The sequence below is a fragment of the Ursus arctos genome, unplaced genomic scaffold (assembly GCF_023065955.2).
Source record: "Ursus arctos isolate Adak ecotype North America unplaced genomic scaffold, UrsArc2.0 scaffold_18, whole genome shotgun sequence".
Classification (NCBI taxonomy): domain Eukaryota; kingdom Metazoa; phylum Chordata; class Mammalia; order Carnivora; family Ursidae; genus Ursus; species Ursus arctos.
The window spans coordinates 14,032,594-14,046,966 of record NW_026622852.1 but is presented as its reverse complement, the minus strand read 5'-3'; the positions used below and the strand labels follow the sequence as shown (position 1 = coordinate 14,046,966).

Below are 14,373 nucleotides of genomic sequence, written 5' to 3'. Positions count from 1 at the left end.
ATTTGTTGTGTGTGTGTGTATGTGTGTGTGTGTGTGTGTGTGTGTGTTGGCGGGGGTGTGAAATAATCGGCCCATTAGTCTGAGCAAAGATTTTCCTGTCCTTTAAAGTGTGATTTTATCTTAATTATACTTTCCAGAAAATAATAAGAATATAGAACTTGCCATTTAATTTTATTAGTCAAGCAAACTATTAGTCTGGCAGGAGGATTGTCCAAACATCTTGGTTAGAAATGGATCAATGAGTTGCTGATGGACCTACCAAATCATTCGTATTAGCCCTTTTAAAGATAGCTTTCATTTTAGTTAAACAATATACACAGTATTTTAAAGACCCAGCACTACAGACATATCTCAACATATGCTTAGAGTAAAACGACAGTGACTGTAAACTTGGCTTGGGTAGAGCAGCATTAGAAGAAGCTTTCGAGGATCCATAATCAGAGCTGGGAAGCGAGTGGGGTTTTAAGAAGGACGAGGTGTGATGCTATCTTAGGTGTGATCTTGGTGGTGGGATGGAGTCCAGACCGGCTGAGCAGAGGCGGACACTTTTAAGGCTTGAACATCTAGAAGCAGATGTCACTGTCACGTTCTGTGGCTGTCAGGAGTGCTGTGATCTTCACTCATGGCCTCTTTGCTTTACTCTGTTATGTCTGTTCTCTCACCACTTTTTGGCCATAAGCCTTGATCTGACCCTGTGTCTAGGTTTACTTTTAGCTTCAGATCCCTCTGCTGAGAACCTCTTTCTGTTGGTGTTTCTCAGTCGGGATTCCAGGAAGAGAATTTGATTGGTCATCCTCAGCTGTTTATGCCAGGCGACATGGTCATAGCTCCCTGGCTAGATTTCAGATTTGTTGCCTTAGATCAGGAGTCCAGCCCTGATCCTATCATCCAGGGGTGAGGTTCAAGGGAGAAAGTCATGTGCCATAAAACACTGCAGAGTGAGGGCGGCCTCTTCATCTGGTTGGTGGCTGGGGCAGGAACAGTGACTGATGGGTCTGGGACCACGTTTCTGCAGTATATGCTAATATGGCCTAAACCTCCCTGCACCGTCTTGTCCCCTCACCTCCTCCCTAGTCTCACCTCCCACTTCTCTGTCCTCACTCCACACCAGCCACAGGCCCCCTTGCTGGTCTTTCAACGTGTTCTCCTGAATTTTACACTTGCTGTCCCCTTGGCTGGGGGTATTCTCCCCCAGATGTCCGCATGATCCCTCCGCAACCACACCATATGGGATAGCAGCTCCCAGCACTCCCCAGCCCACTTCCTCTGTTCTAGTTAAGCCCATAATCCTGGAGGCCATAACAACGGTCATCTTTATCTACTCATTTGCTCATTGTCTACCCCATCCCCCAACCCACACACTAGAATAGAAGCTTCAGGAGAATAGGAATGTTGGTCTGCTCACTCTCCTAACCTCAGTGTTCAGAATAGGGTCTAGCATGCATTTGTTGATTGAATGAGTAGAGACGTAAGTGCATAGGTCTTGGGAACAAATGTGGGTCTCCACGGCAAGTCTACTGCCTTTTCGGTGGGCTCGAGCTTCTCGTGTATTCTGGGCCCTGGATAATCTTCTGATAAACATCTTTTCTGAAGAGAACCAGAGTCAATTTCTAGAGCTTGCCACCAAGAATCCGGACTGGAACAATAGGTATCATTATCAGAGGCAGTTGCCATGCTTTTTCTTCTTCTCATTGTTTTGAAGCACCTGGTCAGTTTATTGGTTTATTTCAAAGGCTAGTTTATAGGCTTATAGGAGAGAGAGGAGACAGTTTGGTGTCTTATTCGATCAATTTACCAACTTGCTTTAGAGGGGATTGTGGCCTTAGTAGAAGACCTGCTCCTTGAGAGAGGGATGGGGTCCTCTTCAGCTTTGCAACTCCCAGGGGACCAGGGCAGGGTCTGGAACGCTACTAGGTAACTCTAGCCCACATTTGTGGGATTAAAATGGAAACAGGGGAGTCTGAACCAGCAGACTTAACCGCATTAAGGGACAGGTCAAACCATGAGACTCCCAACAGCAGTTCTTCCTGGAGGATATTAGGGATAGTCACAGGAATCTCCTTAGATCTGTGAGACGGTCTCAATGTGTGTCCCTTTTAGGTCTCAGAAGGACATTGTTTTCTGGTCTCAGTTCCGGCGCTTCTTTCAAGTTACTGGCTTGTGACTTTTGGACTCTATGAATCCCACAAGCTGGTCCAAGGTGTGTAGCTGGCATTTTGGATGGAACAATTCTGTGTAGGACTGTGCTATGCACTGCGGGGTATGTAGCCTTGCTGACCTCATCCACTAAAGGCAGAAGCAGCCCCAAATCATGGTGAGAAAAGAAGTGTGCTACAGTTCCACCCTCCCCACTCCTGAGAGGGAACTTCTGAAGCTGACAGGTTCTCCTCTTTGCTTTGGCCATTAGGAAGCTCGGGAAGATAGCCGGCAAGCATCCTCAAGAACTACAACAAAGGATCTCCTAAAAGGCAAATTTTCTATTATCCTTGCAAAAGGGTATTTCCTCTTTCCTCATTTTCTTTTCAGTTGCATTTACTTATCATTTTTTGTTTCTTTTCACATATTATATGCATTTTTGTAAGCCTCTTCAAATCTTTAAGATGGAGTCCAAGTAAATAAACTAGTATAAAATTATTTGGTGCTTTGGAGGCTTTTCTTCTATATATGACATTTGTGCCAGTCTCTTGTTTGAGCTTTTCTTTCCTAAGATGTTTTGGGAATAAAAGCACTTGTAGAAATACATCGAATGCATTTGTCTGTTGCACCTCGTAGCACTGTGAGAGAGGCCTTCTGTGTGCCGAGAATCTCAGTCGGTTGTAAAGCTACTCTTCAACGATGATCTGTTGGGTAGAAGCAAGAGAAATAAAAAAGGAAATCCCATAAAAGAAACAGCAGCATATATCTGGTGAAACCCACTAGCCCAGGAGGGGGAAGAATAAAGATACACAGTCTAACTGTTGAAACTGCAGGAGTGCATATTCTGGGTAGGATGTTAACTCCCCAGACATCTGTTGGTGACATCTACAGTCAGACATGCATCATTGGAGGGATCTGTAAATTATCTGGGGGACAGTTTAATGATCTACAAAGCAGCACACCCACCCAGCACAGATAGCATCTTCAAAATAGGGCACGAAATTTAATTTTGGTGGGAGAAGAGGGAGAGTGGGGAGGTGGATGAGTGGGCAAAAGTGCTTACGGGAAGAACTCCTTGGAAATAACCTTGAAGGCAAAAGTGGACCAAGTGAAGGGGGTTGTGCTGCTTTGTGCATTTCAAGGAGGGTTAGGCAAGAGACAGGAGGAGGCTAGTACCACCTAGGGGAACAGAGGAGGAAATGGTCTTTTCAAAAAGGAGGAGTAAAAAAAAAAGAAAACTGGGATTTTGAAGAACAGAACCAAGTTCCCCCTCCATCCCCTATTCCATTTAAGAAGGATAAGCAGCAATAGTAACAACCCATGATGGTCAACTCAACGTTTAAAAATATTCTCAGACTTCAGCTTTCCAGCTTTTATTGTGTTGACGACTTTCTATTTTCTAAATGTAGTTTCTGCAGAGTTCCACTAGAATGTCATCTCCATGAGAACAGGGACTTTTGTCCTGCTGTTTACTTGTGCATCCCCAGGGTCTCTCACCTGGTAGGCACTCAAAGAATATTTGTTAAATGGATGGATGAATGAATGAGCAGGTATGTAGTTGTAATGATCCATCTCAGCCCCTTTCCATACAGATTCCTTAGGGAGAGAACCTTATTTTAGTGGAATACCTTGATAAGTCACTTGAAGGCAACCAAGATACAACTCAAGGCTTTGTAGAAGTAATAACCTCGAGTCAGTGGTGGGAAGATGGGTAGCAAAGTGAGGGGAAGGAGAAGGATAGAGAGGCTGAGGGCTTGTTATAGTTATGACTAGTACTCTTGAATTATAGGCTGTGTAGTACTATGTGGAGACTTCATACTATGACCCCCAACTCTCCAGTAAAGATATAGACCAGAGATCTTCCTTTATGGATGAGAACAGGAAGGATACCAAGAGGAAAGGGGCTGCATTCTTATCTTGGGTCAATACCAAGAAGATGAACAAACAACAAAATAAAAAGCTCTATGGCCCAGATCAACAAATTCAGTAAAACCAAAAAAGGAGATCAAAGTGACTAGAAAAAGTAGGCCTTTAAGTACTTGAGGACATCTTGAGGGGAGCTTGTATTTTCTTCTGGTTGTAGAATGGAGGTTGGGGCTGCCCTTGTATGGATGTTAAAGGGCAGCTGAGATCAGGAATGCACAGAGAGTAGAAGCAGCAGAGCTGCTGGGGATGAAGAGAGGCACCCAGAATTCCACCCTCTCCTTTTCTTTTCTTTTCTTTTTTTTTTTTTTTTAAAGATTTTTATTTATTTATTTGACAGAGATAGAGACAGCCAGCGAGAGAGGGAACACAAGCAGGGGAAGTGGGAGAGGAAGAAGCAGGCTCATAGCAGAGGAGCCTGATGTGGGGCTCGATCCCATAACGCCGGAATCACGCCCTGAGCCGAAGGCAGACGCTCAACCGCTGTGCCACCCAGGCGCCCCTCACCCTCTCCTTTTCTAACTGGCCCCTACCTCCCTTTGATACTTTTAAGAGTTGAGAGCAGAGCAAAGAGAAGGAAGTTTGGGTGGGTAAGAAGTCAGAAGAGGAGGGGGAGATGAGCTGAGGAATGGGGCACTGAGGTTGGATCCAGGACCAAGGTACAGTGGGAATATTTCAGAGACAGTTCTATCCCCTATTCTCCAAATCATGGATATAGCTCATCTCCCTAACGATACAACCAGGATAACGTATCTACCCTCTAGGGTGGTTAAAAAGGTCATACATAGGGGCACCTGGGTGGCTCAGTCAGTTAAGCGTCTGCCTTTGGCTCAGGTCATGATCCCAGGGTCCAAGGATTGAGTCCCGCATTGGGCTCGTTGCTTGGTGGGGAGCTTGCTTCTCCCTTTGCTCCTTCCCCTGCTTGTGTACGGGCTGGGCATGCTCTCTCACTCTGATAAATAAAATCAGAAGTGTTGAGATTTAGGTGAAGTCTAGACTGCTCCCTGGCTAAGATTTTTCCCTCCACCCAGCCTGGATTTGTGGAGCACTGAAATTCATGCTTCAGGCAAAGTAAAGGGCTCTTCTCCTCTCATGGCCCACTGGGGTCATTTGCAAAGGGTCAAAGCAGCAAATTTTAAATCCTTGGCTGCAAAATTGTACCTCAAACAACAACTACAACAATCCCTAACTGAAAAGGGTCCATAGTGAGTCCCACTCTTGCCAGCTAATTGTTGGAGATGTCGTCCCAGAATGGCACTCCCTTAAGAGGCCTCTTTTCTCTTCCTCCCCCCCTCCCACAACACCTATTTCCAGTAGTTAAGGGCAGGAGGGAGAATATCTTAACCAAATATCTTAAAAAAGACAACTATCATATGATTTCTCTCATCTATGGAACATAAGAACTAGGAAGATCGGTAGGGGAAGAAAGGGATAAAGAAAGGGGGGGGTAATCAGAAGGGGGAATGAAACATGAGAGACTATGGACTCTGAGAAACAAACTGAGGGCTTCAGAGGGGAGGGGGGTGGGGGAATGGGATTGACCGGTGATGGGTAGTGAGGAGGGCACGTGTTGCATGGTGCACTGGGTGTTATACGCAACTAATGAGTCATAGAACTTTACATTGGAAACCGGGGATGTACTGTATGGTGACTAACATAATATAATAAAAAAAAACATTAAAAAAAAAAGAAGGGGGGAAGGGAAAATAGAAGGAGGGAGGCAGGAGATAAGATTATGTATATTAAAGTATTTTAATACTAAAAAAAAAAAATAGGCCCTGGAAAAATGCCAGAATTCTTTACACAAGAGCGTACATCCCGAAGAGGTGGGTGAGGCTGTTGTAAAGGGAGAAGTCTCTGGGGCTACTACCCTCTACACTGAGGCAGCTCTCTCTCCTCCTTCCCCTCCCTTCCTTCAGTTTCCAAGTGTGACCTCTGCAGGTGTTGTTTACAGTCTCACCTCAGTGTGAGAGGGAGCCATTCCCCGCGCCCTGCTTCCCCCATCAGTGTTAATCTTCTCAAGCAAATGAGGCTAAAGTGGTTGGCTTGCTATTCAGGCCAGTGACTCCCCATTCCCTCTGTCTGGCAAAGGAACAAGATAGCAAAGAACCTAGCCGGAAGAGAAGGTGGTAGAAATGGCTCTGGGGGAGGAACAGAAGTGAGGGACCAGGCACACCCAGCAAGATGGGGAGCTTTGAGTAATTGGAAGAAGGCTGGGTGCTCTAGTCCCATTTCTTGGCACCCAGAAGGAAGGACCAAGAAGAAACTCAAGGTCATTCACTCACTTCATTCACTCGGTCACCCACTCATTTGTTAAGTCCATGAACCAGGCCCATTACAGATATTAGGCACACAAAATTAAAAGAAATCCTATTTGCCCTTGAGGAGCTCATGGAGAGGAAAGATTCTCCCATCAGTGGAACATTGTCCTGCAACGTGCCCGGTGCAATTCATCCATCTGTCCATCACCTACCATGCAGCAGACACTGTTCCAGGCTCTGGGAATGTGCATTGAAAACTTGTTATGGGAGCCTCAGGGAAGGTGGGGCATCTAACTACTCACCTCACAGTCTCCCCTGACTGCCCACTCTAGGCCCCTTTAAAGGATGGGGCCCCTTTATTTGACAGAATGTGATTTTTTTCCCCCGCCACCCACAAACACCAGGAAAAGTACAGCTGTGGGATGTAGAGACCTAGAAGGGGGCCTGCCTGTGCACAGGGCTAAGAGAGCTCACTGCTCTGGCCACAAGGACCTTGAGGGGGAGTTCCCGACAGGATATGGACAAGCAGCTGCCATATTGTTATTCCAAACTTAACACGAGACCTTGTCAAGTCTGAAGTGGGTGTATGTGTGTGTGTGGGTTTGGGGGGGTGGTCATGATGGTGAAAACTAGAATTGCAACATCTCGAAGATATATTTTTGAAGAGGCCATTTAATTTCATTTCCATTTAAAAATACTATATGTTGTGTTTTCCAAACTGGGTCTGAAGAACACTTGTAGATCCACGGAAATTTTTTTTTTAAAGGGGCTCTATGTTTTATGTTAATTTTTGATCTGCTCATTAAACCAAATCAAGCTAGCTTTCTTTTAATTCAGAACTGTTTAGTGCCTTTCCTAGGATAAAGCATACTGTGAATTTTTCAGGATGCAGAGATTTTCAAACTCGCTTGTGTAGGACCTACTGAACTTGGTGAGACTCTTGGTGATAAGAATATAGGTTGTGGGGCACCTGGTTGGCTCAGTTGGTTAAGCATCTGCCTTCGGCTCAGGTCATGATGCCGGGGTCCTGGGATCAAGACCCACATCAGGCTCCTTGCTCAGCAGAGAGCCAGCTTCTCCCTCTCCCTCAGCTCCTCCCCCTGCTCATGCTTGCTCTCTCAAATAAATAAAATCTTAAAAAAAGAAAAGAATATAGGTTGTACAATGTAGTTCTGATGATTCAGGAAGTTTTGGGTTCCATGGTTTATAATGGCGTGTGTCTCCTGAGTTGTCCTGGAAAGAAACATGAATTAGGTGTTTTGCAGATGTACAAGACAACTTGGGTCTTTGTGAAACCTGAAAAAAGGAATTATCTGAGGGCAGGGACTGGGTGACATTTCTTCAGCTTTCTTTTAGAGTTGGTAATAATCCAGGACAATTGATTCCCTGCCCTTGCCCAGAATCCCCACATGGATGGCAGTGTCTGTTCAGCTCTCTGCCAGAAGCCATATCTCGTCTTTCTGCTCTAATCCTTTCATGACCTAGGAAGGCCACAGTGGCACCAGCCATTTATGTGGAGCTCTTGTGGGAGCCTGCTACCAGAGCAGGGACATACCACAGGACATTTGAAGGCTGCTGCTTCTCTGGCTGGCCTGGAAGTAACCCTCAGGTGGTGAGAGCCCTGTGCTGATGGACCCAAAGGGTGGGGTTATGCGCTCAGTCCTAGACCTCCATGCTCACTGCTGGAATGGCAAAAAGTGTCACGTTCCCTTCAAGAAGATATCTAACAATGATGACTCCGCAGGTCATACTTGATTTTACATATGTAATTTTACACTTTTACATGTTTTAGAACTGATAGGCCCCAGGAGATCATAGATCCTAACCTTTCTATTTTACAGGAGTGACCGTTTATACTGTTTAGGTGACTTGCTAACCTCTCTAAACCTCAGTCTTCTATGAAATGAAGACTTTAGGGATGGGAAGAACAGATAACAAGCTCTTCTGTTTTGTCGCAGGTAAATGATCTTCCAGATCATCTCATTTAATCACAAGGACCCTGTGATATTATTGATGGCTTCCATCTTCCAGGGAAGGAGCGCAAAACGGAGCTTGCTTCTCACACAAATTTCCACAGTGGTAAGCTAGCCAGTGACGGATACAGGGTTTGAAGTCCGTGTGTCTTGTACTTCTGCTCACATTTGGTTACTCCACCATTCTACAAAGAAAAGACTTGTTTTAGAAACTCTTCACTTGGTGTCTTCAGGAAACTGTGAGCCAGGACACGTTTCCACTGTCGTAGGTGAACCAGCGTCAACTGCCCTGACTTATCGTGTTGCTGGTTCTGCGCACTGTGGAGGAGATAACTGAATTATCTGAGAAATAATAGCTGAAATTCTTGATTATCTAGGGCTTAGGCTTTGTTTCAAGCCTTTTCAAGGAGTAGGAACACATTTAATTCTCTCAATGACCCTGTGAAGTAGATCTCATTATCCTCATTTTACAGGTGTGGAAGTTGCAGCTGTGGTTTATGGGACCTGCCCCATTCAGTGGCTCAGCTTCCACCAGAGATCTGAAGGCACCATTGTCGCTTCAGCGCCCCTGCTCTTGACTGCCTTTGTTATACCTCAGCTCCTCATGGTCTCTTGCATTATTTATTGAGCCCTGACAGTTTTCCTTGTGTTGCTGGAGATGGAGGCCCTCAGGGCTGACAGTGATAGAAGTAAGATTGGCAGGAGGAAGTGGTATCTGGGTCTCTCTTGTCAAAAGTTAGTCATTCTAGACACCTGACCGGCCCAGAAGTGCAGAGCAAGGAGGAGACCAGTAAGAGCCCAGGGCGAGAAAGGAGGAGATCTGTATCTCTCAGCCAGATTTGAAGTTTACTCAGAGCCTTCATTGTGCAGGGTCTTGAAGGAACACATCCAGGAGGGCACAAGGGGAGAAGAACAAGTTTATTCCCTACAACAGTGGAAGTGTTCAGGGTTGGCTTTGCCCTAGTGACACCAAGGAACATTGCGAAAGTCTTCCTAAGAGGACACATATTATGGAGCAAAACTAGGGTTGGACTCTGCACTGCTCCAGAGGGCATCATTTGTTCATATGGACACGTAGGGCATGGTGATTCAAGGGCTGCCGTGCTCATGGAGCCCATCATGAAGGAGGTCTCTGGAAGGTTGCAAGTGTTCTAGGTTCTCACTAGAAAGAACATGACCTGAAGAATCCTTCCCCTCAGTTTCCCCCACCCAGGTCATAATCTCATTGGCTATAGGCCCCCCAGGTTAATCTCAGAACAAATCAGTAGTGAAGGAAGGAAAACTACATGTGAATTCTAGAATTCTTTATGAGCTGGAAATGGGTGGGGTCTTGGATTATGGAGAAGACCCAGTGTTACCAGAGGTACAGACTCCAACTGTCTGGAAGGAATCCATGAAACCACTCCTTCCATTTATCCACCCATTTACTCAACTCTTATTTATTCATTCTGTGAACATTTACTGACATCTACTAAGGGTTTCTCTGCCAGGCACTGGGGATGAGGATAAAAAGGTTATAGTTTCTGGAAATATCAGAAAAAATTAAAACCAACTCTGTTGAGAAGAAAGAGACACTCTGTTGAGTAGTAGAGAAATGTACAAACTCCAATGTGGACACCAAGGAGTGTGTGGTGAGGGTAGGGAGTGGGAGGAGGATGGGGGAGAACATTCCAGTGGAGGGGGTCCATTAAGGGGAGCCAGAGTGAAACATCCACATGGTGGATTTTTTTTTTTTTTAAGATTTTTATTTGAGAGAGAGAAAGATAGAGAGAGCGAAAGAGAGAGAGAGTGAAAGAGAGAGCGAAAGAGAGAGAGAGAGCGAAAGAGAGAGAGAGAGCGAAAGAAAGAGCGAGAAAGAGAGAGAGAGCGTGCACAAGCAAGAGGGAAAGGGAGAGGGAGAAGCAGATTCCCCACTGAGAAGGGAGCCCAACGTGTGGCTCGATCCCAGGAACCTGGGATTGTGACCTGAGCTGAAGGCAGATGCTTAAGCAACTGAACCACCCAGCTGCCCCACGTGGTGGATTCTAAACAAATCTAGCTTGGTGGTTTCCATTTCATACAGGCTGATGCCCAAATATGAAATAAGAGAATGCATGTGATAGGGCTTCGTAAATGGAAAACAGCCCCTAGCTTTAGGTATGAGATGACTATTTCTGGGCTGTGCTGAGGGAAAGGTCCTTTTCTGGTAGACAGCAGAGTTATAAGTGGACCGGTGGCTGGCAAAGCCATCAGGAATCCTGGAAGATCTCAGTTGACAAGTTTCTGAAAAATTACTTTTGATCCAGCAATGACCACTTTCCTTTATTAAGCAATGTGCTAAATGCTTTACATAAGATACCTCCGACCCTCACAAAAAAGCCAAAGAGGCTTTATTCACAGATGAGGAAACGGAGCCTGCTGGAGAGAACAGATTTGCACAGGTAGGAAAAGCCAAAACAAAAATTCAACTATGTGTGCCTGACCCCAGTGGGACCCTTCTCTGGGAGGGTCAGTTTTCCTTCCCTGTAAGGAAAATTCTGAGTAAGCTGGGAGCAAGCTTGGTCGGAGAATAATGGTACTACAGGGTTATTTGCCTTTTCCTTTTCAGTTTAGAGGAAATGTAATCTGAACAATGCTGTCTTTTGTTTACAGGGTGATTAAATGATTTGGAGTTTTCTTCATTTTCCAAAATGGCCAGGCTTTACTATACCAATAGAAAACAGTAAACTGTACATGAAAAAGAAAATAGTTATGATAGAATTTTAATCCTGACCTACATCTTTTAAGTTTCTAAAAAATGAAACTGAGAATTGATATCTAATTGTATTTAGTTACCCAGAAGCCGAAGATCTCTAGTGTAATAGAAGATGTCCCTCCCCAACCCCCAACCTTAAAAATTTATCAATTTCCTCTTTAATGCTCTCAATGAGAAAGCTTTCTTTTGAATGGGACTCTAGGATTTTATAATTACTTGAGAAGAAGTTCCAGGTACTGTTTCTGGTGACTTCCCAAACAGTAGGTATAGGATTCACTGATCTATTGATTTTCTTCAATACCCACTCACCCCCAACCTTGGGGGAGGGGGCATTGTGGATGTATTAAAAGCAACGTTTTATTGAAAAGAAAATTTTTGGTTGAGGATATTTTCATCCTCCGATGGTAGTAATGTCCTTAGAATTTTCTCTGGGGCTTCGGTGGTTACTTTGTCAAAATAGTCATAGTAAGTATCCATGTATATTGGTTTTCTATTGCTGCTATAACAAAAAATACCACAAATTTGTTGACTTAAGACACAAATCCATTATTTTGCAGTTCTGGAGGTCCAGAATCTAAAATGGGGTCATACTGGGCTAAAAAAGCAAGGGGTCAGTAGAGCTGTGATTCTTTCTAGAGGTTCTAGGAGAAAATCCATTCTTACCTTTCCCACTTCTTAGAGACCACCCATATTCCTTGGCTCAGGTTGCAGTCTTTGAAGACAGAGGAAGGGGGACATTATATCTCTCGGACCATTCTTCCATGGTCACATCTCCCTCTGACTGACTCCTCTTGCACTTTCTAGGATACTTGTGATTATATTGGGACCACCCAGGTAACCTAGGGTAATTGTCCCATCTCATGGTCCTTAAATTAATCACCTCTGCAAAGTCCCTTTGCCATGTAAGGTAACATATCCACATGTTCTTGGGACTAGGACATGGACAACTTTGGGGGGGTCATTATTGTGCCTTGTGCCTACCACATTGTGTGTGTGTGTGTGTGTGTGTGTGTGTGTGTGTGTGGTAGGGGAGGGAATTGGGGAGATGGAATTTATAATGTAAAAGAGTTTTAAGGCACAGAAACCATAGACTTATTCTCAGTACTCAGCTTGCTCTTTTAAGTTAGTTCTTGAGGGGATCTTTCTGGATGGCCCCCTTCTTAATTACTCATAACCAGACTACAAACTGAGGGCCCACGCCAGGGTCATAATGAACACAGTTTCTCTGGTGATCTAGATCCAATGGGCCTACTTATTTTAGGAAAAGAGGCCCAGGGGAACTCCATTATTAAGGGTTTGCTATGTGCCAGGTTATTTTTATATATTATTTTACCCAATTGTCTTGACAAACTGATGAAGCAAGCACTTTGGCCCTCATTTTACAGATGAGGAAAAGAAAGTCGAAGATGTTAAGTAAACTGGCCAAGTTAAAAAAGCCAGTAAGTGGCAGAGCAGGGATTCAAACTCCATTCAGTCTGTTTTAAATACGGTTCTCTTCTCTTATTTATGTACATGCCATCTCCCAGAGGCCAAGTTCACACTGCTAGTTTGAGGAGGAACTTAATTCTAGCACCAATGCTTCTTTGTCTTGCTGTATGAATGCATCTGGCATGAGTAGAAGGCTTTGGACCACTGGCGTAGAGTAAGCCAGCTACAGAAGGATGCAAGACTCTTCAGCTTGGCTGACAACTATAATGAGGCAGGTTTTAATCTCAGGAGCTTAAAATTTCTAAAGGTTAGGCGAGTGTTGCTTCTACTTTTGTCTGTTTATAAATCTCTAAGCTTTGAAAAATATTTAGTCATACTAATTACAATTAGGATCAAATCAATCTGGTCATGTACATGACAGACCAGGAGGCTTGGGAGAATTTCTAGGTGTTGGGTAGAAGCTGAAACACTAGGCCTCAGAAAACCCACAACCAATTTTAAAACCAGGTTGATGGAGTCTCTAATTTATGCTAGCCGTAAGTGCTGAATCCTCTGATAATCTAAGAATGATTAAGCTTTTGGTAACCAAAGGCAAATAGATGAATATTTTTATTATGCAAAGAGAACAATACTGCTGTACACACACTTATGCACCTTGGGGAAGTGTGTGTGTGTGTGCGTGTGTGTGTGTGTGTCTTAGGGTTTTATTTTTTTTCTTTTCAGTTTCTTTTCTTTCTTCCCTTGTGAGCCATTTCATGCTCAATGGGCACAACAGCAGCAAATAAAAAGAGCCACAAGCCTGTTTGGAATTCATGGACTCCAAAGGTTGCCTTAGTACCTGGCTAAGATAGAAGAATCATCAACAGGGTCATCGGAAAGCCCTCCCTGAGTGCACAGCTCTAGATAGAGCCTAGTCTCTCCCCTGCACACACCAATGCCTGGAAGTTGGATTTGCCAAACCACAGAATTTATAATGCGTGATGACAGAGCCTGTAAGGGTAGGAGAAGAGAAGAGAAGCACTGGATGAGCAGAGAAGCCAGAAGGTGGTGGCTGGGCAGAAGCCACACTAGGGAAAGTGTAGGGCTCAGTGGGTAAGGGAGAGAGGGAGAAGAAGTCATGAAGTACAGGAGCAGACACCCCACTTCCTGGAATGTTGACAAAGCCTTGCAGGACTCTAGGCCTTCACTGTATAGCCTTTGACATTCCTAGAATGTACCACAGAGCAGAGGCTTAGCAGGTAGGACAGAGCAGAGCAGAGTCGACTGCGACAGTAAGTCTCACAAGTCTCACATTCTAAACCATTTTTCTCCCCAATCCATTTGTCTTGAACTTCCCCACACTCTTTCATCGTAATGTTAGCCAACAATTGAAGTTTGGGCTCGGCCTGCTTCCGGAGATATAAGAACAGTGTGGTAGATTAATAGAGTGTGAGGGGCGCCTGGGCGGCTCTGTTGGTTAAGCAGCTACCTCAGGATCAGGTCATGATCCCGGGGTCCTGGGATCGAGCCCTGCGTCGGGCTCCCCTTGCTCTGTGGGGAGCCTGCCTCTCCCCCTGCTTGTGTTCTGTCAAATAACTAAAAAAAAAAAATCTTCAATAGAATATGGCAACAGTGACCTCAGGTAGGTTTCAAGGACCAGGTCTTAAGATTCTTGTACTTGCCGTCATCTCTCAGGACCCAGTTACTAGGCTGTGAAGAAATCCAAGCTGCTCCTTAAAGAGGCTTACACGGAGGTGGAGGGGAACTGAGGCCGATAGCCCTGGCTGAGCTCCCTGCCAAGAGGCAGGACCACCTAGCCAGCTATGCGGGCGAGCCATCCTAGAAGTGAATCCTCCAGCCTCAAATGAGCTGCCCCACTGATGCTGTGTGCATCAGACGTGAACGGTCTCCTCCGAGCTTTTCCCTAGAGTGCAGACTC

At 44.9% G+C, this 14,373-nt stretch overlaps 2 long non-coding RNA genes across 2 annotated transcripts in view; one reads left to right on the top strand and one right to left on the bottom strand.

Annotated features, from left to right (window-relative positions):
- Window positions 1–317: 317 nt before the first annotated feature.
- Window positions 318–14,373, bottom strand: part of LOC130544021 (uncharacterized) — a 363,074-nt gene continuing 349,018 nt past the window's right edge. Inside the window, exon 3 of the long non-coding RNA XR_008959882.1 lies at window positions 318–2,840. This is a non-coding gene — a long non-coding RNA (uncharacterized LOC130544021). The remainder of the gene's footprint in view (window positions 2,841–14,373) is intronic.
- Window positions 10,488–14,373, top strand: part of LOC130544020 (uncharacterized) — a 35,592-nt gene continuing 31,706 nt past the window's right edge. The window contains exon 1 of the long non-coding RNA XR_008959881.1: window positions 10,488–10,713. This is a non-coding gene — a long non-coding RNA (uncharacterized LOC130544020). The remainder of the gene's footprint in view (window positions 10,714–14,373) is intronic.